Source organism: Falco punctatus, assembly GCF_963210335.1.
Source record: "Falco punctatus genome assembly, chromosome: 11".
In the NCBI taxonomy this organism is placed as follows: domain Eukaryota; kingdom Metazoa; phylum Chordata; class Aves; order Falconiformes; family Falconidae; genus Falco; species Falco punctatus.
Genome location: NC_137591.1, coordinates 4,792,223 through 4,809,932, shown reverse-complemented (window position 1 = coordinate 4,809,932; position 17,710 = coordinate 4,792,223). Strand labels below are relative to the sequence as shown.

Below are 17,710 nucleotides of genomic sequence, written 5' to 3'. Positions count from 1 at the left end.
CATTTCCACTATTTGCAAACCGTCCCCCGTCACGGTGCCCGGTACGTGTAGCGCTGGCAGGAAGAGCTGGGGAAACTCCTGTTTTCTGGGCCATGACCTATGAAGCTGTATGATTTTAGGAAAGACCAGGTTAGCTCCAGGAGGAGGGAAGCGTTATAGCTCTTTTTCTCTGATGCTGCACAGAAGTCAGAAGTTTTCAACATCAGTGAGAGCATCAGTGTGTATATTCTGATTTCCACCTGTCATGCAAAGCATAAATCCAAAGCAGTATGTGAGATCAATCATGCCCAAAATATTTGAAGTTACGTAAAATGTTGGAGCATTAACATCTTAAATTTTTCTCCAGAGTCCTGTGTGGTGCAGACATTCTGTTAATTGTATATTACAAGCTCAGGCAATACATTAAGTTTGGAAAATAGATTTATATAACAAAGGTGAAGCAGAATTAACTGGATCCACAAATATCGTTCTATTCATGGCTGTCTAGAATTGTTCCGTTACATTTCTTGGGGTTTTATCTTGTTTTGCTGTGACCACCTACTGGCAGTGTATCTGTAAGAAAAGGAAAAAAAGCAAGAAGTTCTAACGCGTAAGACGTACAAAATAAATCCTGTGACGTTTTTTAGTATGTGAATATTCCTAAATGCCAGACTAAAACATCCCTCCAACGGTTTCTTTTACAGACTTCCCTTGTTCCAGAAACTTGGCCTGAGTTAGGAGGAAACCCCATAACTGTCCCTTAAAAGCTGAATTGCATCAGTGTGGGTAGGATGTTGGGCCAAATTCTTTAATGGTGTCATTCCATGAAAATCAGAAATACTACACCAGGGCTGAATCTGCCCTGTGGTATAAAATTATCTCCCTAGAGGCAAGACTTTTGGAAACAGTCTCATATTTTAATTATAAGCAGACAATTTGTTTTGGGTTGTATACAGAGCATGAAAATCTAACTGCTGTAGGAACTAGCTTCATATATGGTGATTTTATTCCTGTTCATAGTGCTGTTTGGTTTATTTGTGTATGATTTTGAGGTAGCTAAATGATCCCACAAACTTATTTTTATGTAATTCAGTGACCCCCTCTTCAATTTAAGATTTTAAAGATTACAGTGCTGGCTTTAGAACATCATTTATACATTTTGCAATGAGTTTAAAAGAAAAGTTGCTTGTTGTTTGTAATCTGGGAAGTACAGATTCCTGTATTACCCTTGGAGAACAGACAGTTATATTTTTTACAAATTAAGAGATGCTGATGGTACTTGGCCTCCCCTGACTGTGTTCACTGGTTTCTGAATTCAAAGGGCAAAACAGGATCTGCCTTTTGTAGCAAGTCCCAGGCATGGCAACAGGACGTGCTGCTTGAAGTGTGGTTAAGATTTCTTCAACCTTTCTCCACATTGACTGGATTTACATCACTGTATGATATAGCACCACTGTGACAAACTGCTTCACGTAAGCTGGTCCTATTCTATGGAAAAAGGCTTGAAAGCATGCTGCAGAAAAATATTTAACCTCTGTTAGTTATTTTTCCTGCGATGTAAGGTATTGTGAAATTTAAGGAGCTTGACAGATTTTCACAGCTTGGCTTGTGAAATTCATTTCCAGCTCAACAGATTGTGATTTCACGATTTTGCACATCTGGACTTTGGCACAGAGCTATGATGGAAGATGGCTCTGGCAAATCTCCCTTCCAGACAGAGCAGGGCAGTATGGCTGCTCCTGGCCGGTGAGCAGCCCCGTCCTGCCTGTGAATTGTAACTCGCCTGCCCTCACCTATGTAGTTTCTGCTCCACAGGGCAAAGGCTGCACAGCTGTAGATGGCCTTGACATTAGTGGTCTTAGGAATTACTTGCATCTAAATATTAATGATAAAGTCATATTTCTAATCTTTAAGAATTAGTGTAAAGGGATATGCAAAAGTTGCAGGGCTATCTGCACTGTGTATTCACAGACTGAATCTGTGCTGGGGAGCAGACAGAACATTTTCACATGCTGGTAGCATGGATGGGTACAGCAGCAATGTGTGCAAAGGCTATTGAGCACCCCACTGCTATGCTGCAGCAGTGGGCATCTTTTCTGGCCAAGCATTTTGGGAGGGGGGGGGTCTTATCCTTAACCTAATCTGTGGAGTTCTGGCAGTCTTCCCAGAGGAGAACCAATTGAGAAAACACGACTTTAAGCCAGAATTTTTTCAGCATTCACACCACAGGAGAGCTTATAAAGGTGGCAAGAGTCGTGCACATTTTCCCTTTGTGTATCACTGTATGGCAACAAAGTCATCCTGTTTTCCCACTAGGATCACACAGTGTCACAGAACTTCACTTACTCTTATGGCATTGGCAGTGTGGTTTCAAATGAAAAATCCCCGTGCTGTCTGGAACGCTCAACTCTTGGGTACCAGAGTCCGAAAACATCCTGCCTGCTGTGAACGTTAGGAAAACAGAGCAGCCCTGACTCAAGTGCCAAGTGGTTTTTTGGAAGGCTGATTCCCCTGAGAATAAAGGATATGGGTATCCAGCCAAGAGGGCAGGCAGGAACAGGCCCAGGGCAAGACACTGGAGTTTTGGTGGAGCCTGAAACATTGTATGCTTGTTTGTGTCGGCTTTGGACCTTTGTATTAAAAGGTGAGCTACCCAAAATGTAAGGAAACGGGTCAGAAATTGATAAAACCTGAATTATTTTTGTAGCTATATTTAAAGCTGTGTAAAACAGAGATTTCCCTTTTTGACTGCTCTCGTATCTAAAAGTAACTTAATATCTCTGTTAAAAACAGAAAAAGTCCCCCAAAGGAAATTTCCTTTTTTTGCTATTGTACACTCAAAAATCCCTTCTTGTCGTTGCATAGTATTCAGTTTGTTTTTACTTCCCTATTGCCCTGTTTGGATGAATAAGCCTGGACACAGTAAGCATTTCATCCAGAGTATTCCCCAGCTTTTACTTCCTATACCGGTGTTATACTGCTTCTTAAAAATGAGATTGAAAACCACCCTCAGGTGCTTGTCTTAACTGCCTAAGAGAGCATGTGTTACATGACCCTTTATAAATCTTTTGTTCCCTTCAATTGCTATGCTAATCAATACCTAAGTAAGTGGAATTTTTGAATGCTCGAAGATCCATTTCTGCTTTCTGTAAGTAAAACAATTTGCTTACCTGCTTGTTTTGCTTTGGTACATGAATTGGTTTTAGATGAAGTTTTCTCCACAGAAATTCCTGAACATGCCACACATAAGTGGGAAAAGTGCAAAAGGGGAGAATATTGTATATATAGATAGATTTTGCATTATTAATTTCTTCTGTATCTTAAATTTAGAAGGATTTGAGAGATAATAGATCAGATCCCTTCATGGCTTTGTTTCCAGTGTTGCAAAGCAGCTCTGTAGCCAGCATGGCTAGTCTCTAAGCTTCCACCTCCTCTGAAAAACCGTAGGTAATGTGAAGTTGTCCTAACGATGCTGCTTATGCCACCCTTGGCCTCACTGAAGGATACTGGATGAGATATGCCCCGACAATCTCTCTTTTATCTGTGCTGAAGTTTGGCACCGAACCTGCAGAAGAACTTTTTGTTTTCCCTGCGGCGGTAGTTTGTTATGAATGTGTACCCATGCTTTCCAACTTGGGGCCCAAAAGAAAGTCGCAAAGCCATTTCTGTTCAGCCTCTGTGGCTGACGTGCACCCCACTGGACTGAAAGATCTTGCCTGGTATATTTGAGAATCCTGAATCACTGGATATAGAAATGCCAACAATTTTCCCACTTATTTATTTTTGCGAAATGCCCTGTTGACTGCAAAGCTAGGCCCAGCATTTGCATTTCCAGCATGGTTATGGTGAGTAATTCAGCAAGAGATCCTGCACGTAGTTTTCTGCTGGAGTGTCTCAGTTATGTGCATGTGTGCTCCTGCAGTGACAATGGTTCGCACTGCCATTCAACAGGAGGCTGGGATGCTGGGCCAGGGCTTGCATCCAGGGAGGCCAAGAGGCGTTTTTGTGGTGCTATAAGTGGAGCGGGACCGAATCTTTATTTCCTTGACAAGGCTGGAAAATGTTCATTCTGTCTCTTTCCCCTTCACACACATATTCTCTTTTCTTTATAGAATAAGTCGTTTGTCTTTATCTCACCATTCACTTCTCTCTTTGATTGCAGTTAATGGAATTGTCACCTTTATGTACTCATGTTCCATTTCTCAACCTGTCTGGACTTTGGCCTCGAAAGGTTACCACTGCTAGTGAAGTAATATGATTGAGTCTTTTTAGACAGATTTATGCAAGGTTTCTTCTCCAGCAAGTGTCACATCTAGTCTAGTACTGAAAAAGAGAATATTTCAAAGATGCCAGCTGTCACCTAAAACCACTAAATTGTTCTGCATTGCTGGTTGAGAGGACTGCAGGCCATCTCAGAGCAATGCTGATTTATGCTACCTGAAGCTGTATCCCTACAGCTTGAAATATGGGCTTTTGTTAATAATGAAAAAAAGAATGTTCCTGTTACACAGAAAGCACACTTAAAATGGAATTTGCATTAGTTACTCTGTAATAAAAAAGCAAAAAAGTATATTTTAAAGTGAATCTGTCCAGAATCTTCGAAAAAGAAGTTATTTGAAACAGTAATATCTGAAGCAAAACTACAACAGCCACACTCTAAAGAGAAAAAAGTGGTCGTGTGTTCTATATACATGAATCCATAAGGTATTTTCAAGTTTATAGAAAGATTTTGAAATTGTAGAGGATTCTCTGCACACATATCTACTCTTCCCATATTTGATACAAAGCACAAATTAATCATCATTATTCTGCACTAATATAACACCTCTTAACCCTCAGCTTTCAGAATATTTCAAAGGAGTAATGAATTAAGCCCTATGTGGTCTTGGGAATATGTGATAATCTAACTTTGATTCTTTCATTAAAGAAAACAGCATTTTCAGGGCTTTGATTTTGGAGGCTGGAGATCTTGTAACTGTTCTTGAAAATATCTTCATTTGTCACCCCCTTGGAAAGAAACCATGTGAGTTCTAGAGAAGTAGAATGAAATGGAAAAATGTAATAAGGAAAAGTTAATACATTTGTCTGTACTTACAGCCAGTGGAGGGTTTTGGTGTTTTGATTGGGTTTTTGTTGGTGGTGGTTTGTTTTTTTTCCTATTTATTGGAGCAAAAAGACCTGGATAAATTGAGGTACTAACGTGATATAGATGTAAAAAAGGCAAAAATTATCCCTGTCTGTAACTAAAAGGGTGCATAGGGAATTATTATTGTCATTGTACAAGTCACTAGCAAGATGTCGTTTTGAACATCATGCATTCTGTTGGGCGATGATCACTTATGTTCAGAAAAGATGAATTCTGACTGAAACAAGTGCAGAGAAAGCTTATTAGATAATCCAAAACTCGCTGTTATGAAAGAAAATGTAAATGGTTAATGTTTAACGTGGCAAAACAAAAGTTAAGAAGGGATTTAAATGGTGTCTACAGATACACTGTGAGAGGAGAACAACTATTATTTATATTAAAAGAAAGTGTCAGCAATCTCTGAATATGTGGAGGACACAATGCAAATAGTTTTTAATGAACAAAGGAATATAATTCTGGAACGAAACAGTGATGAAGGGAGATAGCTGAGAGGGTGAAGAGCAAGAAACTGGAGCTCAGCATGTGGATGGAAGGGTTTATAGGATTTGATTGCCAGAGATAGTAGAAGCACACTCAGTCCATTTCTCTGGGCTTCATCTTGCTGCTTTTCAGTTGAACAAAACACTTTAGTATATCCACAGTCCAAGTATTTTGTTTTGGGTCATGGAACTAATATGAAACAGCTTGTTTGTGTCTCTGAACTCTGTACTTTCTCTCCGTGTGCACTTCCTTGGTCAGAGAGGTAGACTACGCTAGAGTTTGTTCCCATGGGCCAGCCTGCCTGCCTGCCTGGACGGGTCTGACTCAGATTGGGATGTCTCAGGAGAGAGAAATTTGCATCCCACGACAAAGAGGTGCAAACCTCCTGAGGAGCAAAGCAGAGCATGAGAGCACGTACTCCCACCATGCAGTGCGCTGACCTGGAACTGCAGTCAGGACAGTGGTATTTTTAAAAAACGTTTTACCTATTCAAAGCAAGACATTTGGAGTGAAGCAAGAAAACTCCTAATACTTCAGTTTGGGTCTGCTGTCCTTTCCTACCCTGCCTAGATGCAAGTTATTCCCAATGGAATGTCGATTTTCACCCAGATTTCAGTTTTGTAGAAGCAGTGTTTTCCATCAGAAAATCATTCCAACGGAAAATTACTAACTGGTTCTAATACAAAGTGACTAGCAAAGCTCTCAAAATGATTCAGTGGCAAAGCTGGAATGAGAACCCACAGCTCCTGACCACGAACCCTGTGCGCTAACCACGAGACAACACTCATCTTTCCCTGAGCAAGGTTGTTCCTGCAGGATTTCTGCCTGGGCCCGAGTGGGAAAACTCAGACCATGTTGCAAGAGAGCTTTTTGCTACAAGATTTCCTGCTTTTGAGTACTGGGGGGATAACGGGAAAAAGTCCCTGGTAGCTCCCCGGGGCCTCTTCGGAAGGGTTTGGACATGGCGGGAAGGTGAGGGTTTTCACCCGCGGCTGCCGAGGGGCCGTGGGGGCCGGGTGGGCTCCGGCCCCGCCACCACTGGCCTGCCTGTTCAGGGGACCCCTCTGGGGTCCCTACGGCCCTGTCCTCCCTCCATTTTGAGCAACCCCGAGCTAAACTCAGGGCTTATTCCTCCCATCAGGAATCTTCTAACTTTTCACGTAAAGCTCTCAGGGTAACCACACGCAGAAAATCTAACTCGTGGCTTGCAGTCCTGTTTTATTTATTTAAGAAGTGATTATATATTTATGGGTCAAGGTGGGAGGATGTCCTCAGTCCAGACCATACTCTTTGGCTTGTTTCTTTGCATTTATTCTTCCCTCGGTATTTGACATGGTTTCTTGCACCGCTGAAATGCCAAACGGTCCTGCAACCCCCCGTATTCCTGCACTTCAGGGCAGCGGGGCTGCGGCTGAGAAATACGATTTAGCGACAGGCCCTATAACAAAAAGCGCCAGCCCCTTTAACAAAAAGCGCCAGCCCCTCTCCTTGTTTCTGTTTTATTCGCTTTTAAATAAAGGAGAAATACGATTCCCTTTCCGAGGCAAAGCCCCTGGTATCAGTTGAATTCCTGACAGGGCCCAGCGCGCTCGGCCCTCCCGGGCAGCCGGCACTCGGCAGGTCCCGCTCGGCGCCCGGGGCCAGCCCCACGCACGGGCCCCAAACGCGAACCAGATGCCGGCAGCGGCCGGCGCAGCCTTCAAAGGCGGGCGGGGGAGCCGGGCCGCTCCCGCCCCCCTTCCCGCCCGGGGGGGCGGCGGCGCAGGCGCGGGGGGAGCGCGGCCCGCTCCGCTTCCCGGCAGCGGCCGCCCGGCGGGAAACTGCCCTGTCAGGATAAGCGCGGTTTCCCGCGCCCCGCGCCGCTCAGATAGTGTTTCAGTGGGGACAAGTAAGTGACTGACGCTCGCCAAGCGCCGGTGGCGAGTGGCCGCGGCCGGGCGGGCTGCCCTCCGGCGGGGCCGCCCCCTCAGGGCAGCGCCTCCCTCAGCCCCGCGCGCCGCCGGCCGTCGCGGCCGTTACCGGGGGCGGCGCGGCCCTGCGAGGCCCCGGTCCCGCGCCGCAGCGAACGCCTTCCCCGGCCGTGAGGCGGTGCTGCGGGAGGCGCCCCGGCGCGTTCGAGGTGGTCGGTTGCCGTTAAAGCAAAACCCCCAGCCCAGTCCAGCGCGGCCCGTGGTGGCCTGTGTAACGCCCCGCCGCCGGCGGGCAGCGCCTCGCCACCCCCCTGCCGCGCCCCCAGGCCCCTGCGGCCTGTGCAGGCCGCGCGTCCCCTCAGCTGTCCCAAATGCGCCGCAGAGCCCGGAGTTTGTGTAGCTGCTGGGGCATTAGAGGGTTTACATTCCAGTCTCCCCACTTGGCTTCCCCGAGTTTGCTTTTACTGATGTTTCCCAACGGCACAGCCTATCTATAACACCTGAATTTAACGGGAACGGCTCTGCCTTTCCTCATGGTCCCTTTGTGCTGACAGGCTCCGGGCAGCGCGGGGGTGTGCAGTTGCCTGGGGGGCACCTGAGTTTTCGTGGGGCTGTGGTGGGGCACATTGCTCCCCCCCCCCTCCTGCAGGCCATGGCGTGGGAGTCACCATCTTCCCCAACACCTTTCCCTGAACTTTAAATGGCAGCGCTCAGGTGACCTGACGTAGGCAGATGGGACGTTCCATCACATATGCTTGCCTAATCAACCGGATCCCTGGGAGATTTCCTTAAATGTATTTTTTGCCATTACGCAAGTTGGTAATTTCCAGTCTTGTATCTCTGGCACAGGTATTGCTGGCACTGGTATCTTCTCACTGCTTGCTTCCACTGCTGCCTCCTGCCTCCTCTTGCAGCTCTGCTTTCTCACACCTTTGCAGGGCTGTCTCCTTCACATGGCAGTTGCTCCTGCATTCTCATAAAGCTTGTGGGCTGGCATGGAGCCCACCCCAGTAACCTGGTGGAGTTTAATTGTGGGAGCTCTGCTCCAGACCTCTGCGTAATGGCCGTGTTCTTTGCTAGTGATGTGCTCTGCACCAGTTAGGAACTGATGACCTTGCAGATTCTTTCTCTGCTGAGGTGCCTGGGACCTGTTAGTTTAACAAATTTAGCATCAGCGCTTCTTCTCTGGAGGACACCTAAATTTCAGGGAAGGAGAAGAGAGGGCGCTCTCATCTCTGAGGATCTTAGAAAGGAATAAACAGAAACATTACTGTGAAGGTGGTCTCCTCGTTTTTCATCCTCACCTAGTCCCTCATCCTCAAAGACCATTTGCTTAATTTATTGAAATTAAGTTTTTTTCTAACTGTACTTAAATATAGTACAAAAACATACTGAAATTTTAAAGTGCCTTTAAATGTTAATGGCTCCTTTCCTTCAGGAATATGTGCTGGCATATGGTAAAAAAAAAAAAAAAAGGAGAAAAAAAAAAAAAAGCTGTTTGATTTTTTTTTTTTGTCCTGAGAAGGGTGCCTTGGATAGGCGGATCAAAGAGGAAGACGGGGAATTGGGTTCTTACAGGGACAGCTGTTCCCAGCTGTTAGAATCAGACCAGAAATAAATACATAGTGTCAGGAGAGACTAAATAAACTAGTACTATGCTGAGAAGTATTCTTAGCCACTTCTGTTAGTCTGACCTGTGTTTCTAACAGTCCTCAGCTAAATTAGCATTTTAAAATGTTGGTTCTCTTAAAAAAAGTCTTCCTCTTCTCAAATAAGGGCTCTTAGCCATTTTGTTGCTTGTACTTCCTTAATGAGTCTATCTTCTCTTTTTCCATGGGGCATTCTTCCTTTAAGGTTTCTTTTGATTCTGTTAGAGGTTGATCTGTTTCCTGAGAACTAGCAGATTTACAGGATAGGATCAGATTAGCTCTCCTGTATGTTCCTGTTTTGTGTCTTGGGCTTTTCTAAGGTCATGTTGAAATTTTTCCCTGATACCTGCCACTGGAATATCAAAGAACTTGATGTGCAAAATCGACAGTAGTGGCATGGCCTGGGTAGAAATGTTTCTGAGTGTCATTTTCAAAGGGAAATCGCTGATCAGCTTTGTTTGGGGTTTTTTTTGACTTTTGTTAATACCTTCTGGCTGGTGTCTTGAGCTGCCTTTGGTTTCCCCTCTGCATTTCCATGTGTGAAAGGGAAAGTACTCAGACTGTTCATAAATTTTGAACTGAATTTGTGACCTTCAGCTGTTTGAGGCAAGCAAGCTTACAAGCTCTTGACTTTTGAAATGTTTTGAGAATGTCGTTTAAGGGAACTTACAGAGAGGTGTTGGCCTCGTACCCTTTCAGGCTTGTCTTTGTGGGAGTTTGAAATTAAGAGACTTATAAGATCATTAAGAAGGCAGATTTTGTATTGATAAAAACAAAACAAACAAACCCCCTCAGCTGTGTATCTAGGCAGAAGGAAGAGAACTCACTGGGTTCAGATGAATAGATGTGCTGCTTCTTTCACCGCAAAAACCAAGGGGGTGTAGACATGTCACGCTTGTATGGTCTATAGAGATCTGATTTCTGTGCAGGTTTTGTGTTTCTTTTAATTTAAGCAAAAGTCCAAGCTCAGTTCCTCTTAAGCAGTTGTGACAGGAACTTCAGGGCTAGTTTTTTTTGGAATTGCAGCCCAAATAAATGTTTAATTTTAAAATTACAGATTACTTAGGGCTGTCATTCTTCTCATGCTCTTACTATGCAAGAGTGAACAAATACTGTGTAGTAAACTGTGGATTTGGCTTATAAACACGTTTGCTTCTGGGCTGAGCATCTTGAAAAAAGTGGTTTACAGCATGTCTTTAAAAATTGATTTCACTGTTGCATCTACTGCTGGCCTAAGTGTTCCAGTATCTGCCAGGAGTAATTATAGACAGTTGGTTCAGATGTTGCTTAAAAGTGTAAGTCTTGATGGGAAATGCAGTGGATTTCAGCCAAAATGCTAATTTTGATGTTTTGTCATTTTATAAAACTGTGAACTCAGAACAAATTATTTTTATACTGATTTGCTGATACATAATCACACAGCTAGTGCCAAATCCAATCTTGATGCAGCACTGGAATCTAGAGATGTGATTAGAATATCGACGTTAACCTAAGTTGGCTAATTTGGTACCCACAGTAGCACAATGGCTTTAAATACCCAGGATTCCAGGTAAGCATGTGTACCCTGCACTGAAGCTCATGGTGCTGAGGCTGCTTTGCTCCCGGAATGCAGTTTAAAGTTAGTGTGTATATGGTTACATGAACTGTAATTGTGCCTTTTGAATTGCATTCTACTTCAAGTTGTATTTTATAGTTTAAACAGATATTTTGTAAATTAACAGTATTGTGCCAGGGATTTGTTTACTGTATGCTGCTTTTTTTCGATGTGTGTGTTTTGTGGTTTGGGTTTTTAAAATTTGTTCCTCCATTTCCATTATAGCATAGAAGAAAATGAAAAAATACAAAAGTCACAGTACAGGAATCTGCCTCTGTTTTACAAGCAACGAATGGAGGTTGTTTTTGCTGTCCAGCGTGGGGTATGTCAAAGTGATAAGAGATGCAGGCATAAGAAAGACCTTCTGTAGCATTAGGTTAATAAGCTGATGGATCCAACCACTTGGATCCATCAGTCATTTTGGAGCCTGTTACCCTCCTTTCAACTAGTCATGAAGCTATTACAGCTAGAATTTATGTAATAATCAGATGGCATTTTTCCCCCCCTCACAGTCAATGTAAACAAGATAGTGTCTTCTTTCAGAGCTTAAGCATTCTGCAGTGTCATTTGGGACATGTCTGTCTGCCAGATCATTAGTACAGCCTTTAGGGATGCATGCAGCTGCGGTGTCAGAGGAGGGAATGGAACTAAATAGGTTGGTGTGCACGAATTGTTTCGGTTGCTGTTTTCAGGGTGTGGAGAAGAAAGGGTGCTGATATATACCCTCTTTTAATTCCTTCGGTTTTCCTGTGTGAGGATTGTGTCTTGGCATAAACTGGTCAACATTCCCTCTGCTTGACAAATTGTAGGTTATGGCAAGCGTTCAAAATGCTGCAGCCGTGTGAGTGCACCTGTGATGTTCACAAGTGTCAAAGAGTTTAATCCTGAACTACTAATATGGCTGGGAGTTTTGCCACTGACTTTAATGGATGCAGAATCAGACCCTGCTTTTGAAGTGATGGTCCAGTCCAGGCAGGGCCAAGAGAGCCTTGGATGGAATTGGAGCTGTTGGGTTTCCTCAGTAGCATGAGGAAACAGTCTTCTCATTTTGTGTGTTCTGGTGGCTCTTTGCTCAGCCTTCCTTTGCCTGAGAGCTCCTCTGCAGCTGTTTCCTGCTGTTCCTGGTGTTGAACAAGCAACGGAGCAGAGAGCGAGCTGAACTTGTTTCTTTTGTGCAGCATAGTTACAGGCTGGGGGACAAACGGGGCAGCCCAGTTTACCGCTGTGACATTGATATTCAGAGTGAGAGAGCTGCTCTGCCGCTGGCCTCCCAGGCTGTCTCTGACCAGGCAGCCTGGCTGCTCTGCAAGGTGTGCTGTGGTGTTAGCCTTGTGCCTGTTGCAGTGCAGAGCCTATCAGGGCATGCAATAACCACATGGGTACCTTGATCTTCCTTCCAAAGAAAACCAGGGTGAGCAGTAGCCTTAAGTCTTCTCCATGCTCATAGTTGGGAGGAGTTCCTGGGTTCTTCTGTTTAGACAGACTTTGAGGGCCACTGTTTTGGGAAGTACCTGGAGTTGGAATTCCCTGGCCTTTCATAGCTACCTCTCTGCTCCAAAGCAGCACCTCTCAGTTGGTAACAACATGTTATTTTTCTACTGTAGGCATCTCTGAGCAATATTTCTACTTGCCCAGAGTGGTCTTGAGATTGTTACTTGCTGCTTAGTAGTACTTGCTACTGCATTGTATTATGGTACTTATTATTGACACATCCCTAGACAGTTGGAGAGCAGAAAAAATGCTTTTTGACTTAACTGACCATGTTAAGCTTGTGAGCTCAGCTCATCACCCAGGGTCTGTAGATAGCTGCAGTGAGCCTTCTGGGGGTGATTCAGAATGCCATGTAATCATGACTGCACAGAGAAGGTAAATATGGAGCAGTTGCTTAATGTCTGTAGCTCAGGAACTTGAGCACATCAAACAAAACTAGCAGGTGGCATGCTCAGAACAAATGAAAGGGCTTTTTCTTACATTGTTTACACAGAACTTTGTAACTTATTACCACAGAAGTTTGCAGTTACAGAAGCTTCCCTGGATTCAAGAAGGGCACCAACAAATTTGGAGAGGAAAAAGCTTTCCAAGTCTGCTAATTCTAAAGATAAAATTTCTGGCTCAGGAAGTGTCTCTACTATAGATAGCAGGAGGAAGAAGGTGTCCTGGGGAAGTATCACTGGATGAAAAGAGCAGGCAGGCATACGCTGTTCTGGTGGCTTCTGCTGTTTGTGGCATGATACTGTACTAACCGGACCTTTCTTATGAGCCAATACAGCCACGCTCTTCTCTTTAATTAGGGTCCAGAATGCTGTTACTCTTATGCTCATGCCAATGGGACTATGGACTGTATCACCCAGTATGAGCTCAAGAGAGGAAATGGAAGGAGAGCGTCATTCTTCTGTTTTAGTACAAATTTCTTTTAGAGCAGATTATAGAGAAAAACAACTGTTGTACATTTAAGAGCTTGATATTTGTTGACAACGGTCATGCTGACATCTTTCTGCTGTTCATGAGTGAGATACCTATGTAGGCAGAAGCTGAAAATAAATAAATTTTGGATCTCATTTCTTAGAATACTGTCTAGTCATTTTCATCTCTGCTAATTAGTTACACCAGGATAAACTGGGATATATCTTGCTTTGTATCAGAGCAGGTGGAAGTAGTTTGGCCTGAATGTATTTAAAATACAGAAGATAGAAGTAAAGGGCAGAAGGCAGCAATGAAGTAATGGCTTTGTCTTGGACACTGAGAGAGGGGAAAAAAACGATATGGAGAGACATTACAGAAGATTAGTACGTAGTGAATTATTTATAGAGAGAAAAAGAGATACTAGAAAGTAGTAGAATATTTTCAGTCCTGTGGTGGAATTTATTGAGACTATGTTACAATGTTGAGGGGCCAATTAGGAAGGTTTTGGTGGGACAATCTAGGTATTACGGGATTGGGAGTTGGGGTCTGATTCTACTACTAAAATGAGGTCTCTCACTATTTGAAGACGGTTTTCCTTATTATAAGATGTGAGAAGGCTCCACCGGCTTTACCAGAGAATGCATGAAATAATCCAGAAGTGTTTTGTTTTGAGTGAAGAAGCATGCTTTCTCCAGCTTGTTTTTTTTTTTTTTTTTATTCCAGTTTTGTTATTGTTAATACAGCCCTCACATTCCTAAGACACAGATCTCCTGCATGTACGTGTTTCTGTTTTGGGAAGGGAAAAGGGGAGAGGAGGTGTGCTTTTGTTCCTTGTTTTTGTTTTGTTTGCTCTTGGGTAGCTGAGAAGTAAATGCTTGTTGATAGTTATAGCATAGTCCCTTGGGCATTTAGGGGTATTATTCTATATTAGTCCCGCCCTTCAACACAGTGTTAGAATTCCCCATCTGCTCCCACTGTCCTACACAGACATGTGCCACCTTTGTCTTTTCACATCCAAACAGGAATTAAAAAACCTGGAAGAGGAAGGGATGTTCACTGTCCTCAAGAAGAGATTGCCACTCTACTACCACCACTTTTGTTAGTTTACTGAAACCCTAGAAAGCCAGCAAAGTGCTAGAATTGCCAATATAACGTCAAAAGTGCTTCTTTTGTTTTATCTCCTTTCTACAAGTGAAAAGCAGCTTTTATTTAACACATTTAGACCTTTTCACACTAGGATTATGAAGCCTAATTTGAGCCTGTTAATCTTTTTCTTGGTAATCCGTAGAAAAGTACAGCTGCACTACTAAAAACATACTGTTTATCCATGATTGTTGGGTCTGGGCAGCCTGCAGCATTCCAAAGATCAAAGTTTACAACAGATGTGCCAGTCCTTCATAATTCCTGGTTTTTAAGCAGACGGTACCACAAAATCTATACTTGCTGCTGATAAATTCTTCTGCTGAGCTGCGGCCTGTGTGCATGGGAGTGTGCAGCCTTCCTGTACTGTTAAGTTTAACAAAGGTACGTCCTGGCAATTTGATAACCATGAAGTACTGTAGGAGAGACTGAGTTTAGTAGTTAGTTGTAATGAGTCATCTGGTTACTTAGTCATTCCTTTCAAATTAAACAATGTTATAGATTTTTTTTAAAAAAGAAATATTTTTGCAAATGACAGTTTCACCCCTCCCTTTTTTTCATTGCCTATGTGGGGAAACTAGCACATTTGTTTAAGGATAAACTGGGAAGTCTGTGGTTTCCAGCACACACATTTTGAATAATATTTATACAGACTATTATTTAATGAGCCATATAAATATTTATCATATGCTGTAGTCCTTTGATCATAAATGGTTGTTTGAAAAGCCATTCTATCCCTGCTGTGATTTGCAAAGAAAGAGGCCATTGCTGTTTTAGCGCTTGGAGGGAATTTTGGCTTCTTGTCCTTGTCTTAGCAATTATAGTCATGGGCTAACACGGTCAAGCTGGACATGTCTTTAATTTTTTTTTTCTCTCTCTTGCTCTGTCTCCTTCTGTTTGCAAATCCAAACAATAAATTGTTAATATGAGGCCCTAATTCTGGACAGGCAAAGCTCTATTGAAGTTTTGGAGGCTTTTTTTCTTGGCTGCAGGAAGCTGGGCTTCCTGATTTAGATACTTCAGGGGTGTCGAAGGTCAGTGATACCATCACCGCTGCTTTCTGCTGCTTGGGAAGGCCATAAACTTGCATCACCCATACAACAGATATTTTGGTGTCTTGTTGGGAGTACTGTGTTCAAGGTATTTATCCATCTGACTGGACCTTTTTATTTCAAATGTTTTTCTGGTTTGCTGTTTTCCTCATGATTTTATTGACTGCAGAAGTTGTATGCTAAGAATACAATTTGTATTTTTGGCTACAAAATCCAAAACAGGGTTTTCTTTGCACAACAAAGTTTTCTTTGCACATGGCAATGAAGGTTGGCGTCCAGATTCCAAAGCAAGGGACCTTGTTCTACCTTTGAACTCCATTAAAGAGTTTCTTCCTTTCTGATTTAGAGCTTCTTCTTGTACCAAAGGAATCTTCTGTAAACAAAACTGAATGACAACATTCCTTTTTTAATTCTTATTAAAGTACTTTGGCTAAATATTATCCACCAACCTCACTGCTGTGTTCTTAGGTTCTCAAGAAATACCTTTAGGCAGAGTCCCTAACTAGTGACACTTATGACCTAGAGATGATAGTGCTTTTTCTGGATCCAGTTGACAAATAGGTGGCATACCAAGAGACTGGTATTCCAGAAAATCTCTTGGCATAAAATTATGTTTTTGCAAGCAGATCCGATCCAATCGGAGAGATGCTATACTTTGAACAGGCTGGGTAACTTAGTGCTTGCTGTGCTTGAAAAAAGGATTAATATTTACTTTTAGCCTTTTTTCATAAGATATTGAAATTTTGCTTTATAAATCTAGTTGACCTTTATTCTGAGAAAGACCAGCTAAAATTGGTTTGTTGTTCTTGGTTTTGGACTCTGTCATTTAACTCTTTCTGATGTCCACTGATTTACAGAAATAAAATAGTGGATATGCATAAGCTGATATGTACAGCTTGAGCACGTAAACAAACTGCTTCCTGCGCAGTCACTCACACATGCACATCCTCATTGCTTAGTAAGGAAAAAAGGAAAGTAAACATTACATGGGCTGACAGGGTTCCAGGTTTCAAATGTTTGTGGGAAGAATCCAATGCAAAGCCATAATTTTAAGTGCTGAGTAGGAGGTACTATGAGCTTCATTCTCTAACATCTGTTAAGCTTGTTCTCTAAGTAGCAAAAACACGTTAATGAGCTAAAATCAAGGCTGCCATAACAAGAAGAGAAATAAAAATTTAGAATAATATTGTGCGCACGCGTGTGTGTGAGACAGAAAGAGGCAGGATGTAAAATACTCCTTTTGCTATTTGTATTTGGTGAAAAGCAAGTAAGAAAGATTTGCCTATGTAAAAAAAAAAAATTCTGCTTTGCAGCTTGTGGTTTATTCTCATCTTTTTATGAGTCAGCAGCTAAAGGCGGTGCCGAAATAGGGAAAAAGAGGGAAATTCGTGAGATAGTATCAGGAACAGTCTTATGCAATTTCTTTATAGTAAAATTTCATGCAAGTAGCTAGCAGCATCTGCAGCCAGCCTTTTAAACTTTGAGGAGATGGAGTGCAAAATTAAAAAGTGAACATCATCTGTTGCAGAGAATGTCTTAAAACTGCTTTTACAGCCAAGGGCTAAGAGGAATGTGGAGAGTGCTGTAAGTATCCCCAGCTGACAGATGCAGTATTAATCACTGATATCAGGAGAACTGTCCTGTCTGTGACAGAGGCATTAGCTTTTGTTAGTCTGACCAGGTCATAGAGCCAGGGCCAAGAAAATAAAGCGAGCTTTCTTGCCAATATTCCTAGGTGTTAGACTCATGGCACACCATTATTTTTAGCTGATTGCTCATCGCTTGAACGGATGACCTTGCTTAACAAGATTAGTGTGGATTGCACCTAATCTACTGGGCAGAATCAGTATGCTGAGAGAGAGTAGTTGGTAGTTCCATCAGTACTGCAATATGCTCTGTAACGCTGATTTTTTTCTAGTTTCTGATATTGTTAGAAGCCAATGATCTGTACAGCTTCGTGTAGTGACCCCACCGTGGTGCATGCAGAATGTGGTGTGATGGCTGCTTTGGTTTGTACCAGGTGGCTTAGGAGCTCCAGTGATGGACAGAACTCCCTCATGGTAAGGCTGTCAAAGTGAAGAATGAAGAAATGGTCCCTGCCCCCCCGCAGCCATGGTCTAAGCATGAAATGACAGGTTCAGGCTGTACAAAATGATCGTATGGGACAGGTTGTGATAACAGATCTCCACAGACTAACCACATTTCCATGAACCATTTACGGAGTAGGATGAGGGGAAGCTGGGTAGGTTTCTTGTTGGTTTATGCTGTTTTAAGTGCAAATGAAACTTTGTCCTAATTCAGGTGTTACGCTGCTTAATTATTATCTAGAATGGTGCTTGGGCTTTTCTGAGATAAGG

The 17,710-nt window shown here is 42.9% G+C and overlaps 1 protein-coding gene across 6 annotated transcripts in view; it reads left to right on the top strand.

The window, feature by feature from the left end:
- FGGY (FGGY carbohydrate kinase domain containing) overlaps nt 1–17,710 on the top strand; it is a 325,564-nt gene that overhangs the window by 172,335 nt on the left and 135,519 nt on the right. Inside the window, exon 1 of one of the 6 annotated variants that reach the window (XM_080406371.1) lies at nt 7,339–7,493. The exons of 4 other annotated variants lie outside the window; for them this stretch is intronic. The gene's annotated coding sequence lies outside the window, so the exon portion shown is untranslated. Of the gene's footprint in view, nt 1–7,338; nt 7,494–17,710 lie in introns of those variants that run through there. One more of the 6 variants, XM_080406368.1, reaches the window with a different exon arrangement.